This window comes from Oncorhynchus mykiss, chromosome 22 (assembly GCF_057628025.1).
Source record: "Oncorhynchus mykiss isolate SJ-2025 chromosome 22, ASM5762802v1, whole genome shotgun sequence".
Classification (NCBI taxonomy): domain Eukaryota; kingdom Metazoa; phylum Chordata; class Actinopteri; order Salmoniformes; family Salmonidae; genus Oncorhynchus; species Oncorhynchus mykiss.
Window position 1 is genome coordinate 3,129,513 of NC_143043.1, and position 14,829 is coordinate 3,144,341.

General features: G+C 42.0%; 1 protein-coding gene across 15 annotated transcripts in view; it reads right to left on the reverse strand.

Moving 5' to 3' along the window:
• LOC110501241 (LIM domain only protein 7) overlaps positions 1-14,829 on the reverse strand; it is a 137,434-nt gene extending 122,605 nt beyond the window's left edge. For 4 of the 15 annotated variants that reach the window (XM_090215147.1, XM_090215133.1, XM_090215129.1 and 1 more), the window contains exon 1: positions 14,648-14,800. The gene's annotated coding sequence lies outside the window, so the exon portion shown is untranslated. Of the gene's footprint in view, positions 1-14,465 lie in introns of all 15 variants that reach the window. The other 11 variants (XM_090215136.1, XM_090215150.1, XM_090215158.1 and 8 more) reach the window with 7 other exon arrangements.

Sequence of the window (14,829 nt, forward strand, 5' to 3'; positions counted from 1 at the left end):
CAATTTTGTATTGCTGATTCAAATTGTTATCCAGGGTTCGTGCAGATAAAATAATTTACAACTTTCAGATGAGACTGAATTAAGATGACAATTGATATTGACTGCTATTGATGTAAAATATTACTAGGTCTTTAAGAGTTTATTCGGAAGATAACAGCTCTACTAGTTAATCTCTAGTTAATTACATTTACATGATTAGCTCAATCAGGTGATATTAATTACGGATAAATTATTTTATAGAATAGCATATCATATCACTTAATCCGGCATAGCCAAAGACACGACAGTATGCAAGTAGAAACACCATGGGACCACGCAACCGTCATACCGCTCACAAAGAAGAGGCATTCTGTTCTGTCTCCTAGAGATGAACGTACTTTGGTGCGAAAAGTGCAAATCAATCCCAGAATAACAGCAAAGGACCTTGTGAAAATGCTGGAGGAAACAGGTACAAAATGATCTATATCCACAGTAGAATGAGTCCTATATCGACATAACCCAAAAGGCCGCTCAGCAAGGAAGAAGCCACTGCTCCAAAACCACCATAAAAAAGCCAGACTGGTTTGCAACTGCACATGGGGACAAAGATCATACTTTTGGAGAAATGTCCTCTGGTTTGATTAAATAATAATATAACTATTTGGCCATAATGACCATTGTTGTGTTTGGAGGAAAAAGGGGGAGGCTTGCAAGCCAAAGAACACCATCCCAACCGTGAAACACGGGGGTGGCAGCACCATGTTGTGGGGGTGCTTTGCTGCAGGAGGGACTGGTGCACTTCATAAAAATAGATGCCATCACGAGGGTGGGAAATTATGTGGATATATTGAAGCAACATCCCAAGACAGCAGTCAGGAAGTTAAAGCTTGATCGCAAATGGGTCTTCCAAATGGACAATGACCCAAGCATACTTACAAAGTTGTGGCAAAATGGCTTAAGGACAACAAAGTCAAGGTATTGGAGTGGCCATCACAAAGCCCTGAAGTCAATCACATAGACAATATGTGGGCAGAACTGAAAAAGCATGTGCGAGCAAGGAGGCCTACAAACCTGACTTATTTACAACAGCTCTGTCGGGAGGAATTGGCCAAAATTCACCCAAATTATTGTGGGAAGCTTGTGGAAGGCTACCCGAAACGTTTGACCCAAGTTAAACAATTTAAATGCAATGCTACTGCCGTGTCTTTGGCAGCATTAAACTGAAGATTAAACTTTATCAACAATTCTCGGTAATTATTATTACGTGATTAAACTGATTAATCATGTAACTGTAATTAACTAGGAAGTTGGGGCACCAAGGAAAATATTTTGATTACAAAGTATGAATTTTCCTAATAAAACTTTCAGATATTTTAGTATCTGATCACTTAGTCTTCAGATTAATTAATTATTTTTTACCTCACTTTAGTCTCATTCCAAACGTTGTAAATTGTTGGTTATCTGCAAGAACCCAGTCTTCACTATGAGTCATCCATACATCAATTGTCTTAACATTTACTTACTAACTAAGTAATTCACAGAAATGCATCACACAAACAAACAAATTAGATATGTTTACAAAGAAATGGTAGGGGGATGTGCCCTAGTGGGCATCGCGACTTGTTAGACAGAGTGATAATTATAACAATTGGTAATCCTTTGCACATGAACGCTCACTCATTTGGGAATAATTGCAATCAATATATATATTTACGCTCATTGTTTCGTCGGGATCTCTGTTGAGAAGTTGGTTTCTGTTGGCGAGTCTGTTCTCTCTCTCTCTCTCTCTCTCTCTCTCTCTCTCTCTCTCTCTCTCCTCCCCGTGGTTAGAATGGATAGTTCAGAGTGACATTCATTCATGTCGTTATAGAATCGATGTTTCGGCGGTTGTCGGTCTTCGCGTTCAATGATACCAAATTCCTAGCTGCAGACTAGTAATTAATATCAAAGACTTGTTCTTATTCTGTCGGTATCGTGGTTAAACTCTTAGACTATCGTGGTATGGTTAAAAGATTTAGCCATCTACTCAAACCTTAGCTTATACTCAGGTTTATGGCCTCTACTCAAACCTTGGCCCTCTCGTGGTAAGCTGGTCTGCAAACTTTAGCCATCTCGTAATTGAGGTAAACTCGGTCTCTTCTCAAACTTTGGCCCTCTCGTTATCGAGGAAAGCTGGTCTGGTGATAGACTTTATTCGGAAGAGCAGAAAAGGGCCTGTCCCAGGACGCAAGACCATAACTGTGCTCATGGGCGGTCCTCTGATTTAGTTAAACTCAAAAGGGAATTGGAGTTTCCTTCATTAAACAGTCCAAAATCACATTACACAATTTCACAAACAGTATTATTCTCACTCACTCCTCTCATACAACAATTAGATACCTCATATCTGAGGCTATTGTATAAACAGTGTTATGGTAATGTGGCCATATTGTCTCCCATGAGTTTCACAAAATTGGACCAGTTCGTAGCTGGATTCTTCACCAATCTTTTATACCTTCTCCAGAACATAAATGTTGTTCAGACCTCAAGTGAGGTGGAAGAAATTCCTTTGTTCTCTCTATGAAAACTCACTCTCTCTATATACTGTGGCCATGAGGAGATAATGTCCTCCAGGAACTTACGACCTCTCTGACCACAGCAGCCTGGTTGTAGGAGACAGAGAGAGGGGAATGGTGCTCGCTGTACCCAAAGAGGGCAATGTCATGACATACCCCCCTGGTGGTTTGGATCTTGTTTGTCCTGCAAGTTACAAATCAACATAAAATCATGACCACGCGATGTCCTGTTTGTAGATCATCGTTCCAGTCCCCTCTGGGGTTGAACTTGGTAGGCTTCTCTGAAAGCGGAGCAGTCCACCACAAGGATGGGCAGTTGATGTCCGGTTGGTGATCGCCGCTGCGATCTAGTGGTTTACCTTGGTAGGTTCCCTAGAAGCTGCAAAGTACCCAAGGAAGGGCCAGGGGATGTCCTGGTTGGGGATCGCATTTGGCATGCCGCCACATGAATGGGCCGTGGGTGTCCGGATTTGGGATCACCGTTCCGGACCGGTCGTCTGGTTGTCATCCAGACTAGAAGATCTGGGCAGTAACTTAGGCAGATGTTAACAACGCACACACACACATGAAATATATATAATTACATTAATTCCCCAGTGAGCGGCATTGTGGCACTAGGTGATGATGTATGGGGACTTTGTTTATGGCTCTATCACTTCTTAAGTGTCAAAGGAACTGATCCGAAAAGGAATGAAAGCATAAACAAAAGATATACATATATAGTTCTCACACAAAAATCATCTAATTGGACTGTATTCTATATATGTCCAATGTTCTGGCAAAATGACTATCATGGCATTGTCTCTAATGCCATATCTAGGGTTTTCCTACTTGGTGTGTTGCTTAGGCACTATCCTAAGTTGATAACTATATGATACGTTTACAGCTGTAAGGCACTCATTTTGGGCAGTCTACGGGGATGACCTATGGAGTTCTGGGAAGAAAACTGGTGAGTGCTGTAGAGTCAAAGGCCTAGAAGTAAATGTTCAACTTTACTAAGGCTGGTATTTTGCTTGTTCCTTAAGTGATCGTAGCATAAATCCTAATTGGATGTTCCGTTGTGCATGTGCGTTTATGCTTACACAAGCGCGCACGTCAAGGGAAGAAAACCAAGCATCCTGGCAGATTACAACTTGTTCAGAATGAGTCTGGTAATTTTCCGGTCAATGCCTGGAGGTCAGTCAGAATTGGTGTCGAGGGAGTCTGTAGTAGTTTTTACTACAAGTCACTGTGTCTTCCACTATTGTAGTGGCGATTGGTATGAAGTCTATTTCATAGCTATGTTATCCACGGAGGAGCTAACCTCACGACGGAAGTACTCTTTAAGTATTGGACCAGTCGTACGTGGTGTGATCATGGTTAATTACTTCTTATAATTTTCCTCCTAAATGGAGGATTCTATTTATTAGTGATGTGTGTTAACCATTGGAAGAGTGCACTGGATATTCCCTTCCGTGTGTTGCACTCTGTGTGACTCCTATGTGGTTGTTGTCAAGGGTAATTTGATTGGTTAGGTATCTAACCTTCTTACTGATTGTAGCTGGACTGACTTGCTGGTATTGGTACTCAAGGGGACCAGTTATCCTACCAATTTATTCTGAAATAGTATACTACTGTGATTGGAGCATTTTTCTAGTTTTATTGTAGTTGAACCTACACATGGCAAGGAATGATTATTGTTGTCATTTGTTTTGGAGGTGGACAAGTCCACTGGACTTCCTTTACGACCAGTGTGGTACACCTCAGTACTATCTTAGATGTGTTCTAAGATAATCCCCGTCTAGGGGCCTGTCTGCTCCTCACTGTTCTCATAGGGGAGTTTACAACTAGATTTGATTTATGCTCTGGCGGCCTCGTACGATGTTGTCCATTGTCTCGACCCCACCCCACCGACCTCGATGAGGCTCATCATGGGTCTGGGCTACTATTCCCCACCTTTGTGTCTCGGGACACCCCCACCAGCGGGTGGTGTTGGTATCTGAGGCGCAAACAAAAAGGTCGGACCCTATGTACGAGTTGTCGGCGGCCGCGTTGTTATGAGAATGGCTGTAACCTTTCAATCAAATCTCCTAGTGTTTGTGCTTCAAAACAGTCAGTGGCGGTCGAGGCATGTCAGTCACCACCGCGTCCGCGTGTGGCAACCTCTTCAGTACCTACGAACTGAGACGGGGATATCGGTCTGTGATATCGCAAAGTGTTTCACCTGTGGGAGTCATCGGGTCAGTTGCTGGACTGACACCATTAGTGTCCTTGTAAGGGGTGACAGTCCCCAACAAAGCGGAAGGTGTATCATCGGAAGCAGAGTATACTCTGCGCATCAATGGGTGCAGGATCGTAGCGAACAGGTCGATTGTAGCGGTAGTCATGTTAATGGCGACTTACTTTACAGTTATTTTGACCGCGGAGGTTATTGAAATCATGGTTTCGTGGTAGAAACTGTTGTTGCGCGTCACCTCTCAACGCTCCAGTACCTGATAATGCACCCTCTAACTGGAGTGAGTGCTCCTGGTCAAACTTCAAAACCAAGTGGTCAGGTTGTCACGCCCTGACCTTAGAGATCCTGTTTATGTCTCTATTTTGGTTTGGTCAGGGTGTGAGTTGGGGTGGGTATTCTATATTCTATTATTTGTATTTCTATATTTTGGCCGGGTAGGGTTCTTAATCGGGGACAGCTGTCTACTGTTGTCTCTGATTGAGAACCATACTTAGGTAGCCCTTTTTTCCACCTGTCTTTGTGGGAAGTTGACTTTGTTTAGGGCACATAGCCTTTAGCTTCACGGTTTGTTTTCTAGTGTTTATTGTTTTTGTCGGCGTCATATAAATAAAGAATATGTACGCTCACCACGCTGCACCTTGGTCCTCCTCCTTCAATAGCCGTGACACAGGGCTCTTAGCGTTGTGAACTTTTGATGCATCAAAAGCTGTGCTTGCAAGCTCTCTGAGTTGTAAAATAGGCAAGCCAACGTGGGCGGCAGGGCCCAAGTAGGTAATGAAGGTGGGATACATGTTCGACAAAACATTTGTTTAAATGGTAACAGGTCTTCCATGCCTGCTTCAGTGAGTAGGCCAAAGTAAGCTGAACGAAGCCTATGATAGTAAGCTTGTGGGTGTTCGTTCCGAGCTTGTTTGACGGTGTTAGCCAGTGAGCTATCGTGTTTGCGAGTTGCAGAACCACTGAATTCTGATTTCAAAGCTGTTGCAAGTTTAGCGTAGTCATTTAGCACGTTTTGCTGTTGTAGACAAATTAACCTTGTCACGTGTCTATTCGACATTCGCTTCAACAGGTAAACCCTGTCTGAACCCGTAGCATTCGGGTAGCCATCCAACGCGTCCTCTATGTCAGCTAGGAACGTCTCAGTATCGTTTGGCTGACCTGGAAAGGGGTCAAAGGTGGGGAAATTCTTGACGAGTTTGTCAAGGTATTCCGCGCCAAGCGGGCGGAGAGGGTTGGCTTCTCCTCTTGGCCTTTCGGCCCCAATCTCTACACAAGCCAAGTCTTGTTGTTGTTGGCCAAGAGGTGGCATATTACTCAGTGCCGAATAGCCAAGAGGAGAAGACTGAGGGACACATGAGGGAGGCAAGGTCTGAAACCTATCATCTTTACTCCTGTGAGTACAGGGCTCCGGTTGCTTGGATGGGTAGTCACGCTGTAGAGCGTGACCATTCTGGATTTACTCCAGATGGTACCTAAGGGTGGTATTCTGCTGCATTGCAGAGTCCACTTGGGCGCTTAGAGTACTGATATTGGACACGTGAGTGTCACACTTGCTCCTTTCGGTCTCAAACTTATCCGTCATTGTTTGCAGACAGAGGTTTTGAGTATGGAGCGAGAGATTCAATGATGAGATTTCCTCCGCTTGCTTAGAAATCAATATTTCCATCTTCATCACCTGAGTTCTCTCATCATTCATTTGGTCAGCGACTTCAATGAGTTCTGCTGATTTGTCATCCAACTTAGTTATTGTGTTCATTAACTGATCGTCTTTGGTCTGCAGCGTTTTGAGTAGAACCGTGTTACTTTGAGTAACGTTCAACAAAACAGCATGCATGTTATCAAGTTAAGCACTCCTGTTTATAGATAACTGTTCAGGTTTATCTAGTTTGGCGTGGACATCATCATATTTAGTTTTGGCTAAATAGAGTTGTTCCTGTAGCATATTATATTGTTCCTGTAGAAGACGATTTTGTTTTTTATTTTATTTTACCTTTATTTAACAAGTCAGTTAATTACGGCAAGTCGGTTAAGAACAAATTCTTATTTTCAATGACGGCCTAGGAATTGTGGGTTCTGTTCAGGGGCAGAACGACAGATTGTCAGCTCGGGGGTTTGAACTTGCAACCTTCCGGTTACTAGTCCAACGCTCTAACCACTAGGCTACCCTGCCGCCCAGGCCTAGGTCCTGGCAGTGTTGTGCAGACGCAGTACAACTGAGTTTAGGAAGAGCTTGTGCTTGTTCAGACGTCCCTTGTCCTTGTCATGTGTCCCATGACACTCATAGGACTTCATGTTACACAATACATGTATGTTTTGTTCAATAAAGTTCATATTTATATCAAAAAATCTCATTTTACATTGGCGCTTTACGTTCAGTAGTTCCAAAACATCCAGTGATTTTTTTGCAGAGAGCCACATCAATTTACAGAAATACTCATAATAAACATTGCTAAAAGATACAAGTGTTATGCATGGAATTTTAGATCCACTTCTCCTTAATGCAACGACTGTGTCAGATTTCAAAAAGCTTTACGGAAAAAGCACACCATGCAAAAATCTGAGTACAGCGCTCAGACAACAAAACAAGCCATACAGATATCCGCCATGTTGTGGAGTCAACAGAAGTCAGAAATAGCATTATAAATATTCACTTACCTTTGATGATCTTTATCAGAATGCACTCCCAGGAATCCCAGTTCCACAAAAAAATGTTTGATTTGTTCGATAAAGTCCATCATTTATGTCCAAATACCTCCTTTTTGTTTGCGCATTTAGCCCAGTAATCCACATTTTCGAGCAGACGAAAAGTCAAAAAGTTCCGTTACAGTCTGTAGAAACATGTCAAACAATGTATAGAAGCAATCTTTAGGATGTTGTTATCATAAATCTTCAATAATGTTTTAACCGGAGAATTGCTTTGTCTAGAGAAATGTGTCATGTGAACGCACGTGGTCAGCTCATGGCACTCTGGCAGACTTCTGACTCATTCAGCTCCCATTCCCCCCAACTTCACAGTAGAAGCATCAAACAAGGTTCTAAATACTGTTGACATCTAGTGGAAGCCTTAGGAATTGCAATATGACCCCATAGACACTGTATATTCGATAGGCAAATCCAACCACTTCCTGGTTGGATATTTCTCAGGTTTTTGCCTGCCATATGAGTTCTGTTATACTCACAGACATAATTCAAACAGTTTTAGAAACGTCAGAGTGTTTTCTATCCAAATCTACTAATAATATGCATATATTAGCAACTGGGCCTGAGTAGCACCTTATTGGGCACCTTATTCATCCAAGCTACTCAATACTGCCCCCCAGTCCCAAAGAAGTTTGTGGAGTGGTTGAAATTTGTGGAGTGGTTGAAAAACATGTTTTAATGACTCCAACCTAAGTGTATGTAAACTTCCGACTTCAACTGTAGGAGGACCAAGCAGAGGAAGCAGCTCTTTCAGTAGTTTAGTTGGAATGGGGTCCAGTATGCAGCTTGAAGGTTAATATGCCATGACTATTTTCATCAATGTGTCAAGTAAACAGTAGCTATAAAAAGTGATTGAGTAGGCCGCATAGATTTCATGAAAATCACGACAAAAACAGTCATTTTCTTTATGTAAATTGAAATTTGCTATCGTAAATTTTAGCAACACCTCCGCCTAGTCAATGAACAGCATTTTCACATAAGTATTCCTCTTATCTAGGTGGGTGAGGACAGCGTGGAGCGCAATTGAGATTGCGTCGTCTACAGATCTGTTGGGGCTGTAGGCAAATTGGAATGAGTCTGGGATGATGGAGTTGATGTATGCCATAACTAGCCTTTCAAAGCACCTCACCTCAGGATTGCAAATGCAAGTGCTACAAGGTGGTAGTCGTTGTGGCAGGAAGCCTTAACGTTCTTGGGAACAGGAATGATGGTAGTCATTTTAAAACATGTGGGGATTAGACTGGGATATGGAAAATTACAGTGAATATGCCTGCCAGTTGATCTGTGCATGCTCTGGGAACGTGCCATGGAATACCTTCCAGAGTGAGTGTTGACCGTTGAGAGTGTTGACCTAATTAAAGACCATACTCACATCGGCCTCTTACTCACCCAGTCCACTACATGACCAAAAGTATGTGGACACCTGCTCGTCAAACATCTCAGTTCACTGGAACTAAGGGGCCTAGCCCGAACCAAGAAAAACAGCCCCAGACCATTATTCCTCTTCCAGCCAACTTTACAGTTTGCACTATGCATTGGGGCAGGTAGCATTCTCCTGGCATCCGCCAAACTCAGATTTGTACGTCAGACTGCCAGATGGTGAAACGTGATTCATCATTCCAGAGAACGCGTTTCCACTGCTCCAGAGTCCAATGGCAGCAAGCGTTAAAACCACAAGCTTTCAGTCTAGCTTTAGCTCATGCTACATTTATCTTCTGAAGTTTCTCTGGTTGAGATTAGCTCTAAACTTTACCCTTGGTTTCTTGAACGGTGCATGCTTATCTGCAATAGAGTTGAAATAGAAATAGAACAAAAGAAACAAAGAAATAGAACAATTTAGGGCCTGATCAGAATCAGAGATGTTACAACCCCTCCATCCACACAATCCCAGATCAGACAAGAATTGTTGATCATTAAAATTCCTATAATTTCTGTTTGTAATAATGAGAGATTACAGATCGCAGATTACCTGCAGAGCATGAAACGCTCACTTTTTCCTCTGAATGGGGAAGCCTCCATAAGAAGAGACATAGCAACTCAATCCATGTTCGAAGACAGCGATTTCCAGCCAGAGCAAGAAATGTCAAAATAACTGATGTATTTTTCCGGACATATACAGGCCGTCGGTAGATACATCCAATACAAAAATATAAATTAAGCAAAACAGACTCAACTTTTTGGATGACAAAATCAAGCATCAAAATGGCAACAAACTGCACAGCAGCACGGACAAAAAGCATTAGCGACAATCTTACCAGTCTACGGTAGACCGAGTTTAGCGCCAATCTTAAACTCTTGTTTTTGATCATCGCTTGTACTTGGAACCTGCAGATCCCTGAAAATATTCAAGGTGATGGAGTGAGCATCTCTAGGCAGGATTTGCACACACATACACACATGAAAAGAAAGTGTACACAGAGAAGAGACAGAAGAGAACATTGAATCATCCTCTTCGTACAAAAAGGACCACCTTGATTAGCTTGACAGTAATGATGAACCAATACATGACGTCAGTGAAAGGGTTCCAATCTACACACATTAAACTAAGCATGGATGGCACTTAATGGATTGCACACACAGAGTGTATATGTGACCCGATTCAGGGAACTAGGCGTATATCGCAAGTCACGACTTCACAGGAGAGCCATTTGAATGTAAAACATTTTTGATCAAAATGCGTATTTTGCCAGAAATTTTCTTCTGGAACATGTAAACTTTCATGTGCCTTAATAACAAACTTGTATGCCATCTGTAAATACAAATAAAATTGTTAAATTATGAGCCTTGTTGTTTAAGTCCCAGAAAAAGTGAGCAACCTTCCCACTAGGCATGATTGGCTGAGATAATGAGTTGGCTGGATATGCCGAGAGGAGTTCGGATTGGTCTGCTATAGAAGCTTGTCAGTTTGTGTTGGTAATCCTGTCGAACGCGGCTTTTTAAAAATGTATTGTGTAGTGGAGCTGCATAAGTGTGGCTCTCCTCTTTAGCTATCATACTCTAATTCCACTGATTTCAAAACTTTATCCTTCAGAAAGTGATGGAGGAAACCCCTGTCTCCGGATTACATCTTCAAACTAAGGGCAACCGTGGTATGGCATTCCTGACAGGCAGATGTGTCCATGCACGATGATGTATACAGGTAAGATAGCTAGCGACATTCAGATATTACACCTTTTCAAGCTAAAGTGTACTGTTATCTAGCTAGCTCCCTAGCTGATATTATTCAGTTCCCAGAGCCATTTGCTGTTCTAGTTAGAGCCTAATGTTAGCTAGCTAACATTGAACATAGTTGGTTAGCACTGTGGCATTGGTGGCACTGTTCATGGTTGTTTAACTAGCTAACAGCTGCTGGCTCATTAGCTAACATTATGTGACGTGTGTGAACTTAAACAATGTACCTAGCTAGCAAGTTATATGTCTTAAGCTAAAGTTTACTGTTAGCTACCTAGCATTAGCTGGCTGGCTCCCTAGCTGACTTTATTATTTGTTTCCCAGAGCCGTATGGCGTTCTAGTTAGAGCCTAATGTTAGCTAGCTAACATTAAACCTGGTTGGTTAGCTCCCAGCACTGTGGCATTGTTGGCACTGTTTGTTGTTTCACTAGCTAATGTTACATGACATGTGTACAACACCCGTTGAATAAGGCTGGTGTCTGTAGACGTCTGAAAAAAAGCGTAATGAAATTGTTGCCAGCAGAGCTGGTTAGGCTGTTTTCATGTAAACCCAATGTAAACCCGATGTAAACAAATCAAATCGGCCAGAGCGTCAAGTGTGCGCTTCGAGAGCGAAACGAGATGGTGTGGCTAAAGCTTAAGGTGAGGGTGTGAAAGATGCTGAATGGGTGTCAACAAAGAAGAGCTCTTCAATAGATAGCAAAACATTCAAAGGTGATCAACTTTCAAAGCAGAAATACTTTCCCATTGTTCCTCAAATGCAGTGTATGGTATACCATTTTGTAGCTCGGAGTCTCTACTTTATATAATGTAAAACACACTGTTTCAAATTTTGCTACATAAGACTGAATCCAGGTGTTCATTAACATTATTGGACTGGTGTGTGTTACTGTTCATTAAAATTATTGGACTGGTGTGTGTTACTGTTCATTAACATTATTGGACTGGTGTGTGTTACTGTTAACATTATTGGACTGGTGTGTGTTACTGTTCATTAACATTATTGGACTGGTGTGTGTTATTGTTCATTAACATTATTGGACTGGTGTGTGTTACTGTTCATTAACATTATTGGACTGGTGTGTGTTACTGTTCATTAACATCATTGGACTAGTGTGTGTTATTGTTCATTAACATTATTGGACTGGTGTGTGTTACTGTTCATTAAAATTATTGGACTGGTGTGTGTTACTGTTCATTAACATTATTGGACTGGTGTGTGTTACTGTTCATTAACATTATTGGACTGGTGTGTGTTACTGTTCATTAACATCATTGGACTAGTGTGTGTTACTGTTCATTAACATTATTGGACTGGTGTGTGTTACTGTTCATTAACATTATAGGACTGGTGTGTGTTTCTGTTCATTAACATTATTGGACAGGTTTTAATGTCATGTTCTGAGTCTGATAATTTATTACACCCCACTCCTGAACTGGTCTCCTAATTAAAATGGCTTATTCTCTTGAATTTATAATACATGTTCTCAGTTAATATGGCAGTGTAATACTATAATGGTAGCCCATTGAGACAGTCTATTGCAGCCTGCCCAAACAGGCAGCTGCAATACAACATCACAAAATGTAATCATCAACAGTCCATAATATTGGGTCCTGACTCAATTGTCCAGGTCAATTTTGGGTCCCCAGGCAAAACCAGTTGAGAACCACTGCTCTAGGCTAATGAGTCTCTGGCCGTGTCTACACTTGACAGTTTACGCAGCTTTTGATTCTGATCAATGAGTTGTGATCGTGAAATTCTGCACACGTCATTCTGCACACGTCATGCGTCTACTCCTACATTTAAATGTGTCTACCTTGCCCACATTGTATCCATATTCCCTTTTCCCGCACAATAATCAAATGCCTGTAAGTATTCTGCAAACGGTGGAACAGGCCAAATATGACACAACAACAACTTGATGGCAGTAGCCAACTAGCCAGCTAAACTCTGTAACTAGCCTGCAAGCTTTGCAAACTGGTTCACTTAACTCTAGCCCCCCCCCCCCCAAAAAAAAATATTTGTTCTAATAAGCTAGCTGGCTAGCATTTATGAAGCCAGCAAACTCATTCCTCACACACTAGGAACGTTTAATGAAAAAAGGTGCCTCTCGCTCCGACACATTTTCTGCAGACTTGTGGGTGGAGTGCTGATGACTTCGCCAAATGATGCGCTTTCGATAGCCTGATTTCTTTCAGCCTGAGGAGAAATTCGCACACTCTTGCAAGTGGTCAGCCAGATTTGAACACAATCCGATCACAATGCGACTTTTGCACATCTAGACCGGTCTTTTCAATGCGATCTTATTCTGTTAGCAGAATTGGCATGTAAGTGTCAAGTGTAGACACAGCCTCTATGGCTGCGTTTACACAGGCAGCCCCATACTGATCTTTAGCCCAATTATTGGCAAAATAGCTGATCTGATTGGTCAAAGACCAATTAGTGGAAAAATATCAAAATTGGGCTGCCTGTGTAAATGCAAGTATGGGTAGGCTACTGTGTACACATTTCATAATTTGGGGAATTTGGCAGAAGTGAATCCGGAAGGCTCTCAGTTGGATAACTCTGCCCACAATGAAGTCTAAACTAGGCCTACCTTTTACACACGCATACCTTTTTGGGACCCATTAGTGTAGGATTTCCCAAACGTGGTCCTGGGGCCTCATGTTTTTTGTCCTAGCACTTCACAGCTGATTCAAATAACCAAATCATCATCAAGCTTTGATTATTTGAATCAGCTGTGTAGTGCTGGGTCAAAAAAAGAAAAAAAACTTGCACCCAAAGGGGGGACCCAGGATCAAGTTTGGGAAACTGTGAATTGGTGCAGTGGATTTTCAATATAACTAGACAGAGGTAAGGCTACAAAGTTTACAGTTAAATATTTTTTGTGGTTCTTCTTACCTCCACCCATATCTGTGCCTCCAAGAAGGCAGCATCGCAGCTGATGGACGATTCGTCTCGCCACTCCATCCAACAGTTCCAAGATCACGACTAAGATCTGATCTATTAAATCAATAATGTCATGTGACAGCTAGATGTCCTCTAGTTTGTACAACAAAGAAATAGCCTAAAAACCAATTTTTTTTAGGCTATTATCCAACTGGGCAAAAACTAATTAATTCAACATTGTTTCCACATCATTTCAACCAAAACATGCAATGTGATGATGTTGAATCAAGTGGGAGAACTGATTGGATTTGAAAATAGTAATATTCTTTTCACCTGACTTTTAACCTAAATCAAATAACATGGTAAAATGTTTTGTTGATTTCACCTTAGTTGACAACTCAACCAAATGTAAATCAAAACTACACATTGAACTGTTGTGGCCCAGTGGGCTGCCAAGTTAACAAGTGCAACGGAAAAGATAAAATTACAATACAAATATTATTCATACTGTACTGTAGCCTATTGACATGATTTAAACCAGTCAAAATAAATGTATCATTTGGATATGTACAAACAAGTGTCCCTTTGCACAACAGTTGAGCATCTTTTCTCCATCTGCTCTACACCATTGCCAAGTAACGTTAGGTTTACCTCAACTCCACGATTTGTGGCACACCACAAATCAACACATGTAACATTTAGGTTAGTCAATCTTGACATTGTTCATCTTGCTATTGATACTACCCTGGGAGAACGCAACAACGGGTGTGTTGGTAAATCCACTCTGGGGTACCAGAGTGCGCTCTGGGCGTTCGTAGGGGTCCAGACGCTCTGTCCGAGGAGTAGGATTGATCCGAACGCTCTGACCTCCCACCCGCAGTCAAGCACCCAAACTAACTGGCAAGTTACTCCCCGATACAAATGAGAACAGCTCACTCTGACCATTTTACTCACCCAAGCAGAGCTGGTTAGGCTGTTTTCATGTTATCCAGAGCGTTGGTGAATGTAACTGTCCTGCTGGCGACAGTTACATTTTCAGACGTTTACCGGCAAATGCATTATTCTGCGCTCTGGCGCACCCGGAATAGATAGCCAAAGTGAATTAACGAACGCGCCCAAAGTTTATTTTTACCTACCTGTTCGGTCTCGACTACACACCCGCCAGATTATTCCCTAGATTGTTTGGTCCTACTAACACAATGGATGCCTACTTCCGATAAAGAGGGCTATCTGAAGGTATTGAAAGAACTGTACATTTACCATCCGACCGAAACTGCCGCTTGAGAGTCAGGATGTTTCTCTTCCTCCACTCCGAAGC